Genomic DNA, 20,747 nt, shown 5'->3' with positions numbered 1-20,747 from the left:
AAGGAAACGGGTGGGCAGGGAATAGTTGAGCATGGTTTTGAAGTATGAATAGGAGCTCACCACATGGAGGAGAGAGGAAGGCATTCTGGGAAGGGAAAATCACACTTGTAAATATAACAAAACTATTTCTTTTCTACCATATGCTGAAAATACCAAATATGAAGTTAACGCATAGGCCTCCTCTGGGAGGCTCTGGGCAGCTTGCCAACTCTGGGGTTGGGGGTGGGACTCATGCTGCAGGGAGCGTGATGGGGAGAGTTGTCTGTGGGTCATCTCGCTCCAGCTGCCTGGCAGCACGCTTTCCCTTTGGAGGAAGGCGAGAGGGTGGGAGCAGCTTCTCAAGAGGAAGTCGAGGAGGTGACAGACCCTACAGGTGGCAGACCCTACAGCCCTGGGGCCCAGCAGCAGGCTGGCAAGGTGGAGACCTACCACAGGGGACCAGTGGAGACTGGTCACTTCCCTGTTCGCATCGGCTGGGAACCCCTGGGTGAGGATGCAGGGGTTCTGAGCTGGGGATGAATTCCCATCCCCATGGCAGGCTGTGCTTGTCAGGGCCTCGTCCTACCACTTACTGGCAGCGTGAACCTGGGAAGTCGCTTCTCCTTCCTGTGCCTATCTCAAAACTGGGGAAGTAAGAATGCCTGCCTCATAGGGCAGCAGTGAGGATTAGATGAGCTGGTTGTAACTAAAGTGCTCCTGTCCAGACACAAGAAAAGGGTAGCCATAAGCTGCCAGAACCTGGCCCAGAGTCTTATACCTTATGCCTTTCTCTCCTGGTCGTTGGAGGCTGCAGGAGGAGCTAGGAATGCAGGGGTTCTGGCTGATAGTCCTAATGCACCAGAAACGGCTGCCTTGGGTCTGCCTAGCTAGTGACTCTCAGCACATCTTTAAGGACATGACTTGGAGAGGAGGATGCTATTATCTCCATTTTGCAGGTGAACCTGAAGAAGATCTGGGAGGCCATGACTCTCCCCTGCCCTGTGTTGTAGCACAAAGCAGGGAACCTGCAGCCCCTGCTCCAGCCCTCCTTGGGCTGAGTCAGAAAAGGTCTGTCCTGCTCTCAGCTCCCCATCCCTGAGAGGAGGCCTCTTTCCTCTCCCTATGGAGTTGGTCCTGTGACCATGCAAAGGCTGCACATGGGATGGTTTCTATCTGGATTTCTGCTCCCTGAGGCCAGAACATGGCTTGCTTTCTGCAGGCTGGTAGGGGATGCAGGTTCTTGGCTCCACCCTCTGCCAACCCCTCCTGGGAGTTGGATGGAAGCAGGTGCTTTCCCAGAAGTTCCTTCTTGGCTGCTGCAGTGAAAATCTGGGTGGAGTGTGAACTGTTCCCTTCAGGTAAATCAGACAGTGCTGACAGCAACTGCCATTTACCAAGCATCTGCATGCACAGGGAACCCCTGGGTGAGGATGCAGGGGTTCTGAGCTGGGGATTAATTCCCTTCCCCATGGCAGGCTGTGCTTATCAGGGCCTCGTCCTACCGTTTACTGCTGGCGTGAACCTGGGAAGTCCCTTTGTGCAGACTGCCCTCCATGCTCACAGCGCCCATAATGCTAGATGCAGCTGATAGCTCCATTTTGCAGACTGGTAAAACTGAGTCCCAGTGGTAACTAATTTGCTTAGTGTCATGCAGACCGTAACTGCCAAAATTCCTGTGACTTTGTGACTCAAGCCTTCGCCCTTCAGTATGTCCCAGTATTAACTCTCAGTAGGAGGCAAAGCAAGACAAGGTCAGGCTTCCAAATTGAGCTGGAAAATAAGAGTGTTATTAACAGGATTTGTCTGGAACAGAGCAGCTGCCTCAGGGGGCTGATGTGACTGATAATATTAAAATTGTGTGTGTGTGTGTGTGTGTAGGATTCCTTTTGAGTCACATAGCATTAGCAAACATTTTCCCAAGCATGCTGGGCCTGAGGATACAGGGGCCTAAGAGAACCAGTCCCTACCATGGAGGAGCTCTGCATCAATCAGTGGTTCGAGGAGGAAGGGACTTACTGCAAGGAATCATCCGCTTCCAAATCACTGGAAGGGCTGAAGAAGTGGCCACCAGGCTGGGCCTCCAGGAATGACCCCCAGGACACTGCCGAACTGACCTGCCTGGGGCCACTACCTCAAAAGCTGCTGAGAAAATGCCTGAGTCCCACAGCACACCACGGATCAGTGCTGCAATTCAGGAACTAGGAAGCTGTCCCCATGGCTGCCACTGATGCAACATTTTCTGTCACTGGAAGCAGTAGGATGGTCAATGGACCAGTGCCACAGACAACTTTGTATTTCAAGGACCTTGCCTGCCTGCGGGAAGGTGGCTCCTGCCTTCCAGATCTTGCTAGGGCATAGGGGACTGACACCCAGAGCCCTCACCCCAAGAGGTCTAGTGGTCCTCTCCATGGCACAGAGGCCTCCATGGCAGAGGAAAAGGCACTTGCAGGAGGGAGGGTGGAGTTGCAGCCAATTCAAGAACTGCGCCCAAGTCTCTCTCCAGCTAAAATGGGGTGTCAGAAGCTTTGGTGGCAACAGAAGGATGTCTTGTGTTCTGTGTATCCTTTAGACTCAGCTTTGCAGAGTTGGAGGCTTGGATCCAAGGGATCCTCCTTCCTAGGAATGCAGGGAACCCCAAAGGGCCTCCTGGCTTTTCTCCAGCAGCTCTCTGCCTCACTCTGTGACTGCCATCACCTGCATGGCCAGGCCACCTGGAGAAAGGCTCCTGCCTGGGGCCTGAGCCTGGAGGTAAGAACTGGTTTTCAGAATCAAATTCTCTCTTTCTAGGGGCCAGGTCAGGGTTCACCCAACTTGGATGCAGGGGGAAAGGATGAGACAAGTTAATTCATATATTTAATTAATAGTTATTGAACACGTACTACATTACAGTCACCATTCTAGGACTGGGGAAGCAGTGGAGAACAGGCCAGATATCTCTCATGGAGCTTACATTATAGTGGGACAGGAAAATAGCAAATAAGAAATAGAGACAGTGTTCAGTGCTGTAAAGTAAATGAGACAGAGCTATGGTGTGGAGTGTGTGCAGGGGAGGGCAGTTTTCAATCCAGGGTGCAGGGAGGGCTTTTCTGAGGAAGTGATTTGGAGCTGAGGTCTGAATGACAGGTTGAAACTAGTTATGGGAAGGGTCTGAGGAGGATGGTTCCAGCGTGTGCAAAGGCCCTTAGGTAGGCATGAGCTTATTGTGCCTAAAGACCAGAAAGAAGCCAAGATGCCCAGATAAAGGAGCAGGGTAGCAATGAATGAGCAAATGTTGGCAGGGGTCATACCATAAAAGGCCTTGAGGGCCAAGGTGGGAGGTTAGGCTTTATTCTAAGAGTGGTGGGAAGCCACTGGAGGCTTTTGAGCAGGAGAATGATATAATCTGACTTCTACTTTTAAAAGATCACTCAGGCTACTGGTGAATGATGGATTGAGATGGAAAAGAATGGAGGCAAGGGAGCCAGAAGGCTGTCACAGTGAACAGGGGAGAGAGGATGGAGATTTGTCCTAAGAAAAGGAGTCCAAATCCTTTGGATCAGTATCTACCCTGCCCCACCCCTAGCCCCAGCCCAAAGGATTCTGCAGTTTTCTGAGTCTTGGTGTGTTCTTCACTGATCTCATCATTGCTAAAAGGCCTGAGGTGTGTGGAGCCTTGGGGTGGGATGCACCCTTTGTTCTTGGACAGCCTTGTGTGAGTTGCCAAGGCTCAGACACACCTGAGTTCACATACGGGCTGTATTCCCTACTCTGGGGGCAGCTCACTTCATTTCCATAGGCCTCAGCATCCCTATCTATAAAATGGGAACAGTGATGCCTCCTTGTGGGGAGGATGAAATGTGACATGCCAGCCCAACGGGACATGTGCAAAGTAGGCCTTCGATAAATGGCGGCTTTGTGCCTGCTCTTCATTCCTTATCCCCTCCCTCGGTCTCCTGCTACCCCGCACTTGGGTAAGGACAGGAAACCCAACAGCATGTCTGAGAAGCTCCCTAGTAATGGAAATGTCAGCAGCAGAAGAAAAGGAGCCAGTGCTGCTTTGACAGCAGTGATGGCGATGAATGATTTATGTCCAACCTAATGGTTACATAAGCAGCTGTTACATTTTAAAATCATCATGCAAACAATATGAAACATTTATTTAAGTGGTTCTACACTATGGGGAATTTGATTTAATCAGCCTTTATTTCTGTTCTCATTAGAATGAAGTCTGGCAACTCTAGTAGACAGCGCTACCTCCGTTCTGTAGCTTCCAGCTACTGAAAGCAAATATTTTTACTGAGCCACAATTAAACATTTATACAGCACCCGGCTCCCCATCTGGCCTGTGGAGGGGAGGGGTGATGCAGTGAATTCATCCAAAAATTCCACACAGAATAAAGCCAGATGCACCCCCACATCTAACAGAATTGATAAACCATCTGAAGAGTCCATCTGAGAATGAAAAAGTTCACCGATTCATAAAATTTCTCCAAGCTGCTGTGAGCTGCAGGTAGCCAAGCTGGGGATCCTTGAGGCTGGCTTTTAATCTTTGCTCTTCTGGGCCAAGTGGAGTTTTTTGATTTTGTTTTGAATTCTAAGACCATGACAACTTAGAAATCATGGGAGATGCTAAGAAGATCTTCTAAAGACAGTATGACTTATTTGAAATTCCACCAGAATTTTCATATATTATATCGCCAAATTCAGGATATGGGTTCCCTTGGGGAGACAAATGGAGAGAGGTACACAAGGGGGGGTTATTGTGTTGGTGATGTTTTATTTCTTACACTAGGTAGTGGTGCATGGATATCTTGTATTAGTCTTTTCATCTCTTTGTGTGTCTTAAATTGTGTATAATAGGAATTAAAAAAAAAAAAACAAGAAAAAAAAAAGAAAGTCACTGGGTATTGGAGTCAAAAGACCAAAAATCCAGTCTTGGCTCTGCCACTATCTTTGTGAAATTTGGACTTGCCTCTTGCCTTTTCAGTTTCCCTATCTATAAAAAGTGAGGTCTAGAGCAGTGAGAGTTCTGTGAGGTTTTTGTCTGTTTGTTTGAGACAGCGTCGTGCTCTGTCGCCCAGGCTGGAGTGGAGTGGTGTGATCACAGCTCACTGCAGCCTCCACTTCCTGGGCTCAAGCGGCTCAAGCAACCCTCCCACCTCAACCTCCTGAGCAGCTGGGACTACAGGCACGTGCCACCATGCCCAGCTAATTTTTGTATTTTTAGTAGACGTAGGGTTTCGCCATGTTGCCCAGGGTAGATTCTAAGTCCTGGACTCAAGCAATCTGCCTGCCTTAGGATAACAGGTGTTCACCATTAAATAAGTCTGGGAAATGCTGCATACTCTCTGCCCTTTGGGAAAATCATAGAATGTTAAAGGTTCTGAGAAGTCTTACGGCAAAGAGGTCTGTTTTGTTATGTATCTATTAACATCATGAGGTACTAACATTCTGTAAAATAATCTCTGCGACCTGTTATTCTGGATTATGTCAAACACCCCTTTAGATTCTAGGTTCTTTAGGGCAACAATTTTTGCCTATTAACAGAGCAATCTCTAACCATCCCTGAAACATAAACCAGACACTCCAGCCAATCACTTTCCTCTAGGTTAGCCAGTTGAACACCTTTCCTTCCTGTTCCAACTCCCGGCTTCTTGCGCCTGGGCTCATGCTGACCCCCTCACTGCTGAGTAACTCTTCCTGAGCCAGTCACTGAAGTTCTTGGGTACTAGTTTTCTTTTCTTCTTGTTTCCTTATTCTAGAAGCATAAATTGTCCAGACTGTCTCTTGCTAATATGAGATGATAAAGTTGAAGACCAGAGAGACTGTGTGACAGAGACATGGTCACACAGCTGTGGGTGGCAGAGCTGAGACCAGAATGAAGTTCCTTTCTCACTGCCCTCAAATGCTTTGTTTTACATCCAATTTATATTCTGCCCTTGATGCTGTTTTTTTCTGTTTATCTATGATGGTTTTTCATGTCTCTCCTGGGAAGACTGTATTCTCCTTAAAGGCACAAGTCACATCTGTGTTTATATAAATTCTAACACTATTCTGAGGACAGCATGGTGCTGAAAACACTCTCAATGCCAAGTTATTGAATGTCCCAATGGATTATTCTCTCTGCCAAGTCATTTCAGCTCCAAACACTCCTTCCTGGAGTGATGCAGACACATCATTTTATTCACACAAAGTTGTTTTTAAAACTCCCCTTCAAATGTGGGAGTGATTCGGAAGTACAGAATAACATTGACCCTGATCAAGTGTTCTTAATCAACTATTCACGTTGGAAAAATACATCTTGGTTCACTGAAATTCTGGAATAACCACACCCACTCAATTTGAGTGAGGAAGATACAATTTGGCAGACGCTATGGTCTCAAGGTTTCTATCCTCTCCCAAATTCATATATTGAAATCTAATCACCAAGGTGATGGTGTTGGGAGGTGGGGCCTTTGGGAAATTATTAGGTCATGAGGCTCGAACTATCACAAATAGGTCTAGTGCCCTTAGAAAAGAGGCTGCAGAGAGCTGCCTTGTCCTTACACCCCCGTGAAGACACAGCAAGAAGATGCCATCAGTGAACCAGAAAGCAGGCTCCCACCAGACACCAACTCTTAATCATGGATTTCCCAGCCTTCAGGAATGTGAGAAATAAATTTCTGTGGTGTATAAGGTCAGCTTATGATATTTTGTTATAGCAGCCATAATGGGCCAAGACAGAAGAAACGTTTTTACTATGAATGAAAAGAGAGATCACATGATTTCTGGGGAGAAGCCCTTCACACAACCACGTGGCGAAATTGGGTGTGAAAGAAACTCCTGCTTTTTAAAGAGCTGTTTAAACATGCCTTCTGGAAAAGAGTTACCATTTTCTGCTAAATCCTTTTGCAACCAGGAAACAAGAGTGCACCACGGCCAAGGTTTGCCGACGTCGTAAGTGACTTGAGTTTGCTCCATGGCTGTACATCTTCCCTGGGGACATCTTCAGCAACAACACCCCTCCAACCCCAAGTTCTTTCTGGGGAGCTGATCCTGAGGCCCACTGTGCTATTTTCCCAGATGCTGATCCTTTCCTTCGAGGTGGTTTTTCAAGCAAGGAACGTCTGTCCACCAGATGGCAGTGTATCAAGAACCCAATCAAATGGCTTCTGCCTAGATTAGGGCTAGACCTCGCTGTCCAGATGGTAGACCCCAGCCATACGTGGCTATTGAGTCCTTAGAGTGTGAGTAATCCAAATTGAGATATGCTGTAAGGTTAAAATACCCACTGACTTTGAAGACTGAATACAAAGAAATGGGTTTGAAGGGAGAAGAAGAAGACACAGTATTTCATGAATAACTATTTTCTATTGATTACATCTTGAATAACATTTTGAATATACAGTGAGCCTTGAACAATGTGGGAGTTAGAAGTGTCAACCACCATGCCATCTAAATTCTGTGTATAACCTTTGATTCCCCAGAAACTTAACTCCTAATAGGCTACTGTTGACTGGAAGACTTACTCATTATATAAACAGTTGATTAACACATATTTTATATGTTATATACATTATATACTGTATTTTTTTTTTTTTTTTGAGACAGAGTTTCACTCTTGTTGCCCAGGCTGGAGTGCAATGGTGCGATCTCGGCTCACTGCAATCTCCCGTCTCTCAGGTCCAAGTGATTCTCCTGCCTCAGCTTCCTGAGTTGCTGGGAATATGCTGTATTCTTACAGTAAATGAAGCTAGAGAAAAGAAAATGTTATTAAGATAGATCATAAAGAAGAGAACATATATTTACTATTTATTCAGTGAAAGTGGATCATCAAAAAGATCATCATCCTCTTTGTTTTCATGTAGAGTGGGCTGAGGAAGAGGCGAAAGAGGAGGGGCCTGGTCCTGCTATCTCAGGGGTGGCAGAGGAGGGGCTGGTCCTACTGTCTCAGGGGTGGCAGAGGAGGGGCTGGTCCTGCTATCTCAGGGGTGGCAGAGGAGGGGCTGGTCCTGCTGTCTCAGGGGTGGCAGAGGAGGGGCTGGTCCTGCTGTCTCAGGGGTGGCAGAGGAGGGGCTGGTCCTGCTGTCTCAGGGGTGGCAGAGGCTGAAGAAAAGCCATGTGTAAGTGGACCCACATAGTTCAAACCTGTGTTGTTCAAGCGTCAACTGTATTGAGTTAAATAAAATATCATAATAAAACAGATTTTACTTGATTCCTTTTTCTTTTCAATGTGGCTATGAAAAAATGCAATGTTACATATGTGGTCTCATGGTGTTTCTGTTGGCCAGAGAAGAGAGACAGTGGGCAGAGAAAGGTCGCACTGGGAAGCTGGGTAGAGCCAGCAGTCACGGTCCCATGCAAAGTGGAAAGAGCATGGCCTTTGGTAAATGACCACCTGGGCTTGAACTGCAGCTCCATTGTTGATTTTGGACTTGTGACTTAATCACTTCAAGTGTTGGTTTCCCCAGCTGTCAGTGGGCATAAGCATGCTTCCTTCTCCCATGGATGCTGTGAGGGTCAGATGTAGGGCAGCCATAAATCATGGCCTGCTCAGGCCTGCATCTCAATGCAATTATTAACAGCACCTCCTTCAGAATTTTGTCAGCTAAAGCAATAAATTATACAGTTTCCTTGGTGAAATGAGATCACATATATTAAGCACTTGGTACGCTGTAAGTGCACAATGTTATGTCTAAAATGATCATACGACTCAGAGATGGAAGATGGTGACTTTTCTTCTATAACTCCACATAATTTCTGACTCCAAGCTCCATTTCTGGTTGAAGCAGGAAACTCAACCTAGTCATTTTCAGGTAAATGTGGTTATTTTAGAATTATATTCAAATCCAGAGTTCTATCTTCTTCCTTCTTCTGTGGGTAGAGTCTACACTGGGGGAGTGGTGGCTTATGCAGGTCACAGCATTGGACAGGGAGGGAATACTTGGTGTTTATTTGACTTCCCTTGGCTTCCTTCCTCCACCTCTCTGATTACTTCCTCCTCTGCTGATGGCATCAGGGTCCTGCCATGGTCCACAGCTCCTCCTCTGCTACGGAACCTCCAAACCTCTCTGGGGTCTTGGTCTCTGCAGCCTCCTAAGGACTGACCATGTTTTTCCATTTCAGAGGTCAGCACTGGACACTGAATCTGCCTGTCCCCTCTGTCTCAGCTCTCTTCTTCCATTCACCTGGACAACGACGTTTACACTTTAGGAAGATCTGTTAATTCAGTAACCATGTAGACTTTGCACCTGTTCTGTCCCTTGTTTTTTTGCTAAGGTTATGGGATAGAGAGACAAATAAGAAAGGTTACTGCCCTCCAGGAAAATATAGTCTTAATCAGGACACTCACTCAAATGGCACGTGAAAAATGATAGCTTCCAGAAAAGAAATGTAAATAGAGGGCTATATGACTGGGAAGGATGAACTGGTTACTTGTGGGCAAGAAAGCCAGGGCCGAGGAACTTGTGTGGATAGCTGCTGCTGAGTGGTCTTGAGGGACACCTGGAAATGTGGAGGGACGGTGATCCAGCAGAGGACCCAGTGTGAGCAAAGGCTTGGAGGTGGGACGACCTTTCTGTAGATACAATGGTTCAGTTTGATTGAAGGGAAGGTTGTTAGTGGTGAGGAATGAGACAGACTGAAAAGTACTTTTAAAGCTCTGAATGGAAGGTTGCAGAGTTTGGTTTTGATCCCATGGGTACAGTTTTGAGTAGGGGACTGGATGGGATCCGAATTGTATTTTGAGAACCTTTACCCAGAAGTCACACATAACAGACTGAGGGGGAAGCAGGGAGCCAGTGGGACCCAGTCAGGAGGACTCAAGGAGGAAGGGGCTGGAGAAATGATGGGAAGGGGTTATTTGTTTTGCTTTTTGAGACAGAGTCTCACTTTGTAGTCCAGGCTGGAGTGCAATGGTACAGTCTCAGCTCTGCAACCTCCACCTCCTGAGTTCAAGCAGTACTCCTGCCTCAGCCTCCCCAGCAGCTGGGATTACAGGTACACACGACCCTGCCCAGCCACATTTTGTATTGTTAGTAGAGATGGGGTTTCTCCATGTTGGTCAGGCTGGTCTTGAACTCCTGACCTCAAGTGATCTACCCACCTCAGCCTCCCCAAATGCTGGGATTACAGGCATGAGCCACCGTGCCTGACAGGGAAGGGGTTATTTGAAAGAGACATTACTGAGGTTGATTTCAGAAGCTTTGGGCACTGATGAGATGTACAAAATTAAAGGAGGGGCAGACAAAGGTGATTTTCAGGTTTGGAGTGGGTGGAAAGTCGAAGAGTGGTGCTCAAGGAAGACAGAATTTAGCTTTGGCAGCACAAAGTCAGACTTCTGTGGTGGGCATCAGGAGGCTTATAAGCTGCCTGGTTGTCCAAACGAAGATGTCTAGTGGGCAAGACTGGGTATGAGGAGAGAAGGGCAAGGCGGACAGGTGAATTGGAGAGTCATTTTATTTTAGGAAATTAGGACTTAGGAAAAGAAGAGACAGCAAATCAGGTAAGTGTATTCGTCAGATCCTCAACAGGAAGCAGATGCTACTCTACGTTCAGGTGATTTGAGGAGGGTTCATTCACAAAATGACTCATGATCAAGGTGTCAGGGGAGTGTAGAGAAAACACCAGGGGGCATTTAGAACCAGGGCCAGGGCAGCAGAGCTTTTACTATCTCTATACCTGCAAAAAAAAAAACAGAGTGGGGAGTTTACCAGAACCCAGATGACAAGAGGGTTTTGCAGAGTCAGATGCTCTGGGAGGGGCAGTGACTTCTGCCAAGCTGGCCTCACGCAGAAGGGACCAGGTAAATATAGACCCCATCTCCCACTGGCAGAGAGTGGAGCATTTGGGACAAATGAAAGGTTCCAGCAAAGCAGCTATAGCCTCTACTCTCAGGGAGGAAGAGGCTCACTAATTCCCCAGGAAAGAAAGATTTCTGGCTGCTTGTTCTTTTATTCAATAACTTTTATTGAGTTTCTTTCTTATTATAAGTGTAGTACATGTCCATTGTAGAGAAATTAGACACTATAGACAAGTGAAAATAAGAAATTAAAAGTCAATAGAAATCTCAGTCCTCAGACAAAATGACTGCTTACAAAAATGTGATTATTCTGGACTTTTCTGTTAAAATACATAATTTAGATATCTTTTTATGTTGGTACATACAAACAGATGTCATTTTGAACAGCTACTTTTATATGGAGGCATCACAGTTTATTTAAATAAGCCCTCTTAGTGGAGATTCTCATTGAGTTCCACATACTAAATAATACTGCATCCTTCTAGCTAAATACTTTACCTCCTTAGGCTTAGTTCCTAGTGGTGGAATTGCTGGGTCAAAAGATATACACAATTAAAAAGATATGGCACCATATTCTAGCACTAATTTTAAAAAGAGGATATTATTTAAGGGTTAATGGGTGGATTTCTTTGTTAAACCTATCTTAGAGATTTTAGTGAATCTGGGAAAATTACTAGACTTCACTGCCTTAGTTTCCCCATCTGTAAAATGGGGATGATAAAAGTATGCACCTTACAGGGTTGTTGTTAGGATTAACTCATTTCCTGTTTGCCCCAAGAAATGAGTGCTGGCAGTGAGCTGCACTTTTTTTTTTCTAGACAGGAAATGGGTAAAACGAGTTATGGTAAGTATTAAAAAAATTAGCTGTTACTATTGCCAAATGTCTTCTTACACCAGAGATACTGAGTGACTTGATCTCCATTTTAAATGCAGAAATGTAGCTTTTTCGTTAAAGACCTTCAACACCAGCTCTGTCATAGCATTGAGGCAGAAGGGAAGTCCCCTGTGACAAGGCTGAGTTAGCAAACCCCGGATCTCCAGCATGGTTTGACCAGGAATGACGAGTCTCTTCAAGGATCATTCCTCCTCATCACTTCTTTAAGCTGACTTCCGGGAGGAGGCAGAAGTGGAGGATCCAGGCCTTCCCTGCCTGGGCCTGGAGTTTGTGGTTCCGGATTGAGGGCCTGCCCATGAAGGCTAGAGGGGTGGCTGAGCGCTGAGCTGCCCTAGTAGTGTTGCTTCCTTGATGGGACGACTCTCTCCCACCCTGAGATATGACTTGGGACCACGTCAGCTCTGGCTTCAGCCTCAGGAGTTCAGACCAGATTTAGGAATCCTCCCCAGCCTTCCCAGAGTGAGGCTGGGCGACAAGGAGAGAGGAGAGTGAGAGTGGGCCAGGGGTAGACCTTGGGACATCTGGGAGGTTTCCAGAGGGCTTCTTGTCACTCCTGGAACTGAGTTTGCACTCCTCACTGTGGCCTCCTGACTAGCTCTTCTGGCTCTTGGAGCACCCTTCTTCAATCCCGCTCCCCTCTCCTCTCCAGCAGCCTTCCACAAGGCAAGCCTGTTCCTGCCTTAGAGCTGTGCAGTGGCTGTGCCCTCTGTCTGGAGTGCTCTTCCTCAGCACTTCCCAAGGCTGGCAATTTCATGGCATGGAGACGTCACCTCCACAGGGAGGCTATGCTAGTCACCTGGTCCTCACCTTCATCCACTGGAGAACCTATTGAGTGCCAGGCACTTCTGGGCCCCAGGGATAGAGAGGGAATCAAGATACCAAAAACTCTTTGTGGAGCTCACAGCCCAGTGGAGGGGAGCAGACAACAAATGAGAGAGACACCAGGGAATGGTCAGAGAGCTCCTTCGAGATACGAGCCTGGAGGGTCGATAGGATGGTGGGCCCGAAACTGGTCTGGACCATGAAGTCAGAAGGCTTGTTGCATACTTGATGTTCCTTCTGAAACTGTTCAGAAAGAAGGAACCAGCCATGTTCCCCGGGGAGGCTAAGCAGTGGTTCTCACCTGGACAGTGTGTTTTGAGACGTTTTTGGTTGTCACGGCTGGGGGTGGGGGGTGCCTCTGGTATCCAGTGGGTAGAGGCCAGGGATAATGCTAAATGTCACAGCACACAGGACAGTCCCCCACAGCAAAGAATTATCCCGTCCAAAATGTCAGTAGTGCCATTGTAGAAAGTCCTGGGCTGTAGGATTAGGGATCTAAGGATAGGAACACACTGAAGGAAATGTAAGGGAGAGGCAGACGGCAAACACAAACACAAAAGCAGGAAGAAATCAGCAGGCAAGCCTCTCCCCAGTGTCCTCCATCAGCCCCATCCCCTCACTCAGAAACAATGAAACAACATCCTCGTGAGTTATCCCGATTGATTATCATGGTGTCTACTCACAGAAAAAGAGAGAAGAATATATATGACAGGAGATAAAATACTACATTTAAACTTAGCTAAGGTAACAGCACTTATGAATCATGAAAAGTTATGCAGAAACTGAGTTCATTATTAAAAATTCATTCAACAAATATTTGCTGAGTGCCTACTATGTGCTGGGCATTGGAAGCCTTCCCAACACCTAGAAGAATCTCTTCCCCATCTCTACAGCTCCCCTTTCGCATCACACATAGAAACAAGAAGCCACAGAGTGGGAAAAGCCCAGGTAGATTCAGCACATTTATTTATACTCCAGAGAATACTCATTGAATTTTCAGTTGAAAACCTGAAGTAGATGTTGATAGAGAAAGGATAGCAAGTAATGATTTCCTTCTTTCAAACACACACACATTTTGTAAGTTCCTGAAACTGGGATCCATTCAACAAGCAACATCTAGCATTAATAGAATGATAAAAGAAAAACTTCAGCAGAATTAAATTTGAAAGAGCTTAATTGAGCAATGAATGATTTTGAATTGGGCAGCCTCCTGAGCCAGAGTAGACTCAGAGACTCCAGTGCAGCCATGTGGTGGGAAAAGATTTATGGACAGAAAAAGGAAACTGATGCACAGAAAACAGAAGTGAGGCACAGAAACAGCTGGGTTGGTTATAGCTCAGCATTTGCCTTATTTGAATATGGTTCTAACAGTTGGCCACATTTGATTGGCCAAAACTTCTTGATTGGCACAAGTGTAGGCTACAGTCTCTTTATATCTCTACTTGTTATAGTTCACAATGTGCAGAGAAACATTTGGGCTGAACTTAAAATATGTAAGAAGGTAGCTTTAGGTTAAACTTGATTTAACAATAGACTTTTTCCTAAAAAACTTCATCAGGTTGATTGCATGTCTCACAGCAGAGGGTATCTTAGATGTAAGGGAAAATATTAGATATGACATACAGACCATAGTTTCTTCTCCCTTGCCTGAGGCAGACATTGCTAACTGATTGCAGCACTCTTGATTGGATTTACAGAATTCTGGAGCCAGTCTCAGAGTTCTTCCCAAGGCAGGGCTCCTGACACTCAATGCCCATTAATCTTAGTTGCTGTGAGGATAAGACATATCTGCCTTCTACATTGACTGTCACCTTAGGTCATTTCTTTCCCATCTTCAACTTGCGCTGCCTTTTTTTTTTTTTTTAACTTCCACTCAGGAATGGTAGCAGATACAGTTGGACAAGACTATGGGAACATGCAGGATTCATAAATGGTTGTGGTTTGTTGATTTCCCTATGTAAGAGAGAGGTGAGTGGGTTCTGAGTCAGTCAATGGCTCCTTCTCACTGTGACAAGCGGAGGCTGCGCTGGTGGAGGAGACCAGTCTGTGCTGAGAGGGAGACCCTGCCCTCATTCCATGTGGCAGACCAGGAAGCCAAGGATGCAGTCAGGAGACCATTTCTACATGTTTATGTATAAAAGTCACGTCCAATGTGTGATGCTTTTCAGCTTCCAAAAATCTCCCACCATGCTCAATTCCTCGGCCTTCACAACAGTCTGTGACACAGTTACTAGTACCATTCCCATCTTACAGATGAAGAAACTGAAGCTCAGAGAAGTGCAGGGCCACACCCAGGAGAGAGAGATGGCTAGATATTTGGGATTTGAGTCCATCTCTTCTGACTCAAGACCTAGAGTTCTTTCTAGTACCACACAGCTGCAGCATTTGCACTGTGACACTTTAATTTTGCATAGCTATGTTTAGAAAGGTGTCATTATGACAAAAAATGAGCCCATTGATTGCCAAGGCCAGGCGTGATGAGTTTGAAAGTGTCCACCACTGCAGCTGTGCCTCCCGGCCCCAGCCAGAGGGCCCTGAGAGACCCAGGCCAGGCTTCATCTACCAAGACCCCGCAGTCCTCTGTGATGCAGGTTGGCACGGGAGCCAAGGACCTGCCCTGGTCTGCTCTCTGGTGCTCAAGTTAATGTCCTGTGTAGGCCACACACTTGCGGCTTTACCCACCATCATTCCTTCCTTCCTCCCTTCTTTCATTCACTCATTCAACAGATCTTCACTGAGCACTTACTATGCCAAGCACTGCTTTAGCACTGAGGATACAGCCTGTGTGCAAAACAGACAACAATCGCCACTGCTGTTTCCATTCCAGAGGGATAGAAGATACACAAATAAAATGAAGAGTATGTCAGATAGTCACGGGGCTGGGTGCCTGGGGCAGCAGATGTGTGCTGTAAACAAGGGGCTGGGGGTATGGAAGAAAATTTGAATAGGGTGATCAGGGAAGGTCTTGCTGAGAAGGGGACTTTTCGGCAAAGAAAAGGATTAAGCCATGCGACCGGACAGGGAAAAGCGTTTCAGGCAGAGGGAACACCTGGTGCAGAGGCCCTGAGGCGAGAGCCAGCAGAGAAAAAGCAAGCTCCCTCACTCTGCACTGCACCCCTGGAGGAAGCTGCATTCTAGTTTTCTCCATCCAAGACAGCACTGCAAGGACCTCCAGGAGGCATTTTGCTGATTTTGTTTCTTCACATTTGTTCCGCGATCTAGGGGCTAATGTCCAGAAGTCACATTTCTGGATGAAAGGGTTTGCACATTTTAAACAGCAGGAGTCACTTCCTGAAACCCTCTCCTTAGCATTTTTCCTCTTTCCCCCTTGGAGGGCTAGATCGATCTCTCCAAATCGTTTACCTCTTGCTACTTGAATGTCCAGAGGCCTCAATGGCTGCCTCCTGCCTGCAGGAAAAAAGCTAACATGTTGGACTCACATTCAAGGCTTCCTCCTTCTGTCCCCCAAGACTTCTCCCATCTTTTCTCCTGCTTTTCCCCTATAGACTCTACTTGCTGCTCCCACAGATGTGCCTGCAGGACCTGAAAAAAGGAAAGTCAAGAAAGCTCATCTACCTGGTGGGGCCACAAGTCAACTAAACTGCATTGGTGGGCTGGTTAGAGGCTCAGTGGTCACACATCCCTGCAACCCCCAGTCCCTTTGTTATGCCTCATCTCTCAACCATTTGTCCTTTCTTTTCATTGGGTCCAACATGTATTCATTCAGCCAGCATGTACCATCACCTGCTATGGGCAGGCCCTCTGCTAAGCATGGGGAAACTTGTACTGCCAAACACTAGGCCAAACACATTTAGGCCCCAGCCCTAAAATGCACCCTTTCTGGAATCTTCCATAACCCCTCCAACCTCTCCCTCTCCATCTACCCTGGGAGCCTTCCTTGACCAACCCAGAGCCCAGACTGCCCCCTCCTCTGACCTCCATGGCACCTACTCTCTGACTTTTATTTGATGCTTGGCACTGGTTTATTGACACTGTTACTTATTATCTTCTAAATAAATCTGTGTTTCAAGTAGACTGAAGCTAGGAGAGGGCAGAGAATACATCTTATATTAAGTGTCTGCAAGCCTCTCTGCACCTAGAAGATTGTCTGGCACCTCGGAGTTGCTTATTAAATATAGATTTGTTGGGGATATAATCATGTCTCAATTCTGCTCAAAAAAGAAAAAAAAGTTGATAAAATCCAAATTCCTTAGTGTAGCATTTAAGGCTTTTCTTTTAGGATTCCACTAGACCTCACCACCTCCAAGAAGCCTTCCAGGTTGACACAGAGCCACCGCCATACACATGTGCACACATGTGCATATGTAATCTCTCTCTCTCTATCTCTCTCTCTGTCCCCTGCCTGTCCTCTGCCAGAATATTTGTCTGCACAGTGGATGAGAATTTGGTCTTTGAAGGTACGAACCCCTGGGTTTGAACCGTGACTCTGCCACATATTGGCTGTGTGGCAGTCCCCTCACATCTTTGAGCCTCAGCTTCTTCACCAGTAAAACGGGCATCATAATGACATTTGATCCTTAGTGGGGATAGAGGAGGTACCATGAGGTAAAAGTGAGCAAGTGCTCCCAAGGAGCTCTAGCACCCTGCTAGGTCCATGCAAGGCTGCAATCAATTAGCATCGCTTGGGTGCAATCGTCTTGGCCACACGATATCTCTGGGTGCTCCTTGAGGGCAACATAGAGCCGGCTCTGTTTCCCTCTAAACCTCCAGAATCTGGGAGGGTGGGCAACAGGGAAGGTGCTAAAATCACATTCACTGGGTGAGGACCATCTATATTCACTTTGATAGAAAATCTGACAAATACAATCATCTCTCATCCCAGAATAGCCCTGAAGCCCACTGGGGGGGCATGGCTAACAGTAAGAAGGCAGGACTCTGGAGTTGCATCTGCCTCTGTGTGGGGCCCTGTTTCACCGTCCTCCCAGGCATCTTTGTGCACCTGCACTGAGCCAACCTCAAAATTCTTCTGACAGATTCACTGAGATTCATTCAGACACCACTAATTTCTTCCTATTTATCCTGATCCAAATAATTTATAAATTTTCCCATTATAATTTAATTTTCTCCCTTCCTCTCAAACCAGAGCACATTGCCCACAGAGACATGGGCCATTGTTTGTATTTATAGCTTCCTTATTAATCCTGCCCTGACCTCTGGCACAGAGCTCAGCCTGGGGAAGCAACTTTAGTTCCCTTTCCACAGGGCCTATTTAAAATGCCTTTCTTTTAATTGGTCCAAAACAGAAGATGAGCTTAAAAAGAAAAAAAAGCCAGCTTTCCTATTCCATTTCAGGGTGCAAGAAGAACATGCAGGTGCACCTGCACTGTGTCTGCAATCCCCTGTGTGGGGGACCCAGGTGCACCCGTGCTGTCTGTGATCCCCTGCATGGGGGATCCAGGAGGCCCTGCCCAGGGAAGGCTGACGAGACGGGATGGCTGGCAGGGGTTCACGGCACTCTGATGGCTTTGCCCAGGATTCCTGATAGTTACACTGGATCTAAAAACAAAATCATATAAAACTAGAAAACACTACGGATTCAAATTTGGCCTTTAGCAAAACAGGCACTTAAAAATGCCAGTCAAATGCTAACAGCTAACCTTTTAGATACCTACTACTTGTTTTTGAGTATTTACTAGGCTTTTGGCACTGATCTAAGTTCTTTCTAGGTATTAACCTCTTGGACTCTCATGACAACCCAGATGAGAAATGCATTGTGTTACCCTTTTGACAGGTAAAGGCATTGAGGCACACTGAGGGTACGCAACTCAACCACATTCCTGAGCTCTAAGCAGCACACAGGGCCAGGCCTTGCCCATGTGAATACTTTGTAGAACTGGCATAAGACACCCTGCTGTCGGTGGAGTTCCAGGGACCATGACTTAGTAGAGGGGCACAGGCTGGGCCCCCTTGTCATCTTGGCCTGGAGCTCTGGAACAGGGCATAACCCACCCAACCTTACATGGTGATCCTGGTGGCAGGAGTAGGTTGGAACCGAGACTGCCTCAAGAGCCTGTGCGTGTCACTACTGCACAACCTTGCCTCTGTGAACTTACTCACGGGCTACTGTTTGTCCCCAAGTTACAAGAGCAAAGCCACGGGACGGAGAAGTGACTTGACCTTGTTGACTTGCTAAGAGCAGCTGGACAGGTGAGTTCACACACGCATTGCACACATTGTGACCCCAGGTCTAATCCCTGAGGGCAACTTTTTGATGTCTCAAGACCCTGAAGGCAGGTGGTCCTGGGGGAGTGTCCTGATGGATTTTTGTAAGTTAAGAACTCACTCCCAGCCAAGGAAGACAGTGGTGACACAGCCAAGTTTGAGATTTCAACTTCAGGAGATGGCACGAAGGCAGAGGAATGGCACAGTCTCGAGCATCAGCCAGACCAGTGTTCACATCCCCAATCTGCCTCTTAGGTCTGTGTGATGTGAGCTTGGGTGCATCAGTAATCAAGCTGAGTCTGGAGAGGAACAGTCACTGATTGTTGAGTCCCTAGAATAGAGCCTCTCCCCCTACTGTCCCTCCCACCTCTACAGCCTCGAGGGCGGCTCACCGGCAAACCACACCTGCTTGCCCACTTTGCAGTGCCTGGGCAGTGTGTGCTATTGATGACACCCTTAGAGCCCAGGTGTTCCAGGACTGAAACGTTTCCAGAGCAGCCTGACTTTCCCTCCAGCACCTTTCTTCTTCCTTCAAATACTCATGCAAAAAGACCCACCTCCTGACTGAGCCTTTGCTCTTTTTCTGTGCCTTCTTTTTTCTTTTCAACTAAGGTATTTGTTGTTGTTGTTGTTGCTGTTGTTGTTGTTTGACAAGGGCTGCAGTGACAGCAGAGAAAGCATTCTTCAAGAAGTCAGGGGGCATTTAAAATACAATTTTTCCTTTACGCCAATAAAAAATACCAAATACCCCAAACCAAACAAGCACCTTCACCCCACCCAAACTATGCCAATTACTTTCTCTCATCACCCGAGAAGGACAGGAATGCATTTGGAATTTGACCATTTCCTCTCTGTCTGAGACATGGAAAGTGGCTAGGGACAAGTGTGCTTCTGCGAGCTGTTTTCCACCTTCCTAGTTTGGGGTGCAGGATGATTCTGCTCACGCTCTCGGAAATCACAGACACCTGGTTCCTATTAAATTACATGACAATGAGCTCATTCAGTCAGCCTGTGGTGAGAGCAGATTACAGACCAGGATCTGGCTGAGCCCTGGAGATTCCCTGGGGATTAACAGCTTGCATTCAAGCAACTGCTCTCCCTCCAATGGCCCTGCTCTATCTAACTGAGACTGTCACGAGCCAAGAACTCTTCCATGAACAGTTCTCTGCCAGTCAATAATTTGAATCTCCTTCTATCATCTAGTAACCATCTTTTATCTAACAATTCCCTCCTCCAATTAATGCCATCCACCATTGACCACTGGGGGATTTCAAGATAACATTAACAGGCAAATGACAACAGCTAGCATTTGAGTTTTATCTCATGAGCGACTGTAAATGACTCACTCATATTACCTCCCTTAATCTGTTCTAGAAGCTAAAAACTATTATCCTGCCCATGTTACAGGTGGGAAAATTGAGGCTGAGAGAGATGAAGCTATTTGCCTTAAGTCACACAGCAGAGTAAGCTGTGCTTCAACAAAGCCCATGCTTTTTGAGGGACACCCCTATACCTAAGATGCCACCATAGTTGAAGGTCATTGTCACTACCCTACTGAAGATGAGGTGGTGTTTTGATCAAATAGTACAATTTACACCCATAAATCCTCTATGACACGTTTGGAACCTGAGCAGGAATGTGACACATTTTCAGATTGGGCACTTGTTCTATCAATGATGTCCAAGTTTGCCCTGCCCTCAGGAAGCGTGTTGGGTAGATGGGAAGTCAAGACTAGCAAATATAAAATGACAACAGAAGCAACACAAGGCAGATCCTAAAATGTGTTCTGAAATGTATAAATACTGTAGGGCAATGCTTTTCAAAGTGCATTCTATAGAAATACAGTTCCCTATAGTGTTAATATGTCTTTAAAAATATTCAACAGTCACAAATATAATGATAGTCCTTGTGTTCAAGGATTGGGATTGTTGGTAAAATTTTAAACCTCCCTATCTTTACATAGCATTAGAAAAGATTTTTTTGTTTGGTTATACTTCTGGATAGAAGAAAATAAAAGTATCAGCCAAGGCAGACAGTACGCTTACCTTTCTAAATTCCTGCCCATCTTTAGATCTATAAATATTTCTCCCATTCCCGGCAGCTACACCC

At 46.4% G+C, this 20,747-nt stretch overlaps 1 protein-coding gene and 1 long non-coding RNA gene across 2 annotated transcripts in view; both read right to left on the bottom strand.

The window, feature by feature from the left end:
* Nucleotides 1–20,747, bottom strand: part of KCNIP1 (potassium voltage-gated channel interacting protein 1) — a 395,147-nt gene that overhangs the window by 316,171 nt on the left and 58,229 nt on the right. The window lies entirely within an intron of this gene.
* The window catches only part of LOC117065440, a 35,387-nt gene continuing 19,902 nt past the window's right edge, over nucleotides 5,263–20,747 (bottom strand). Inside the window, exons 2-3 of the long non-coding RNA XR_004429924.1 lie at nucleotides 7,467–7,690; nucleotides 5,263–6,114 (exon numbers count right to left, since the gene is read on the bottom strand). This is a non-coding gene — a long non-coding RNA (uncharacterized LOC117065440). The remainder of the gene's footprint in view (nucleotides 6,115–7,466; nucleotides 7,691–20,747) is intronic.

The sequence above is a fragment of the Trachypithecus francoisi genome, unplaced genomic scaffold (assembly GCF_009764315.1).
Source record: "Trachypithecus francoisi isolate TF-2019V2 unplaced genomic scaffold, Tfra_2.0 Lachesis_group2, whole genome shotgun sequence".
Lineage (NCBI taxonomy): Eukaryota > Metazoa > Chordata > Mammalia > Primates > Cercopithecidae > Trachypithecus > Trachypithecus francoisi.
Note: the sequence above shows the minus strand (reverse complement) of the source record. Positions and strands in the feature narration are given on the sequence as shown.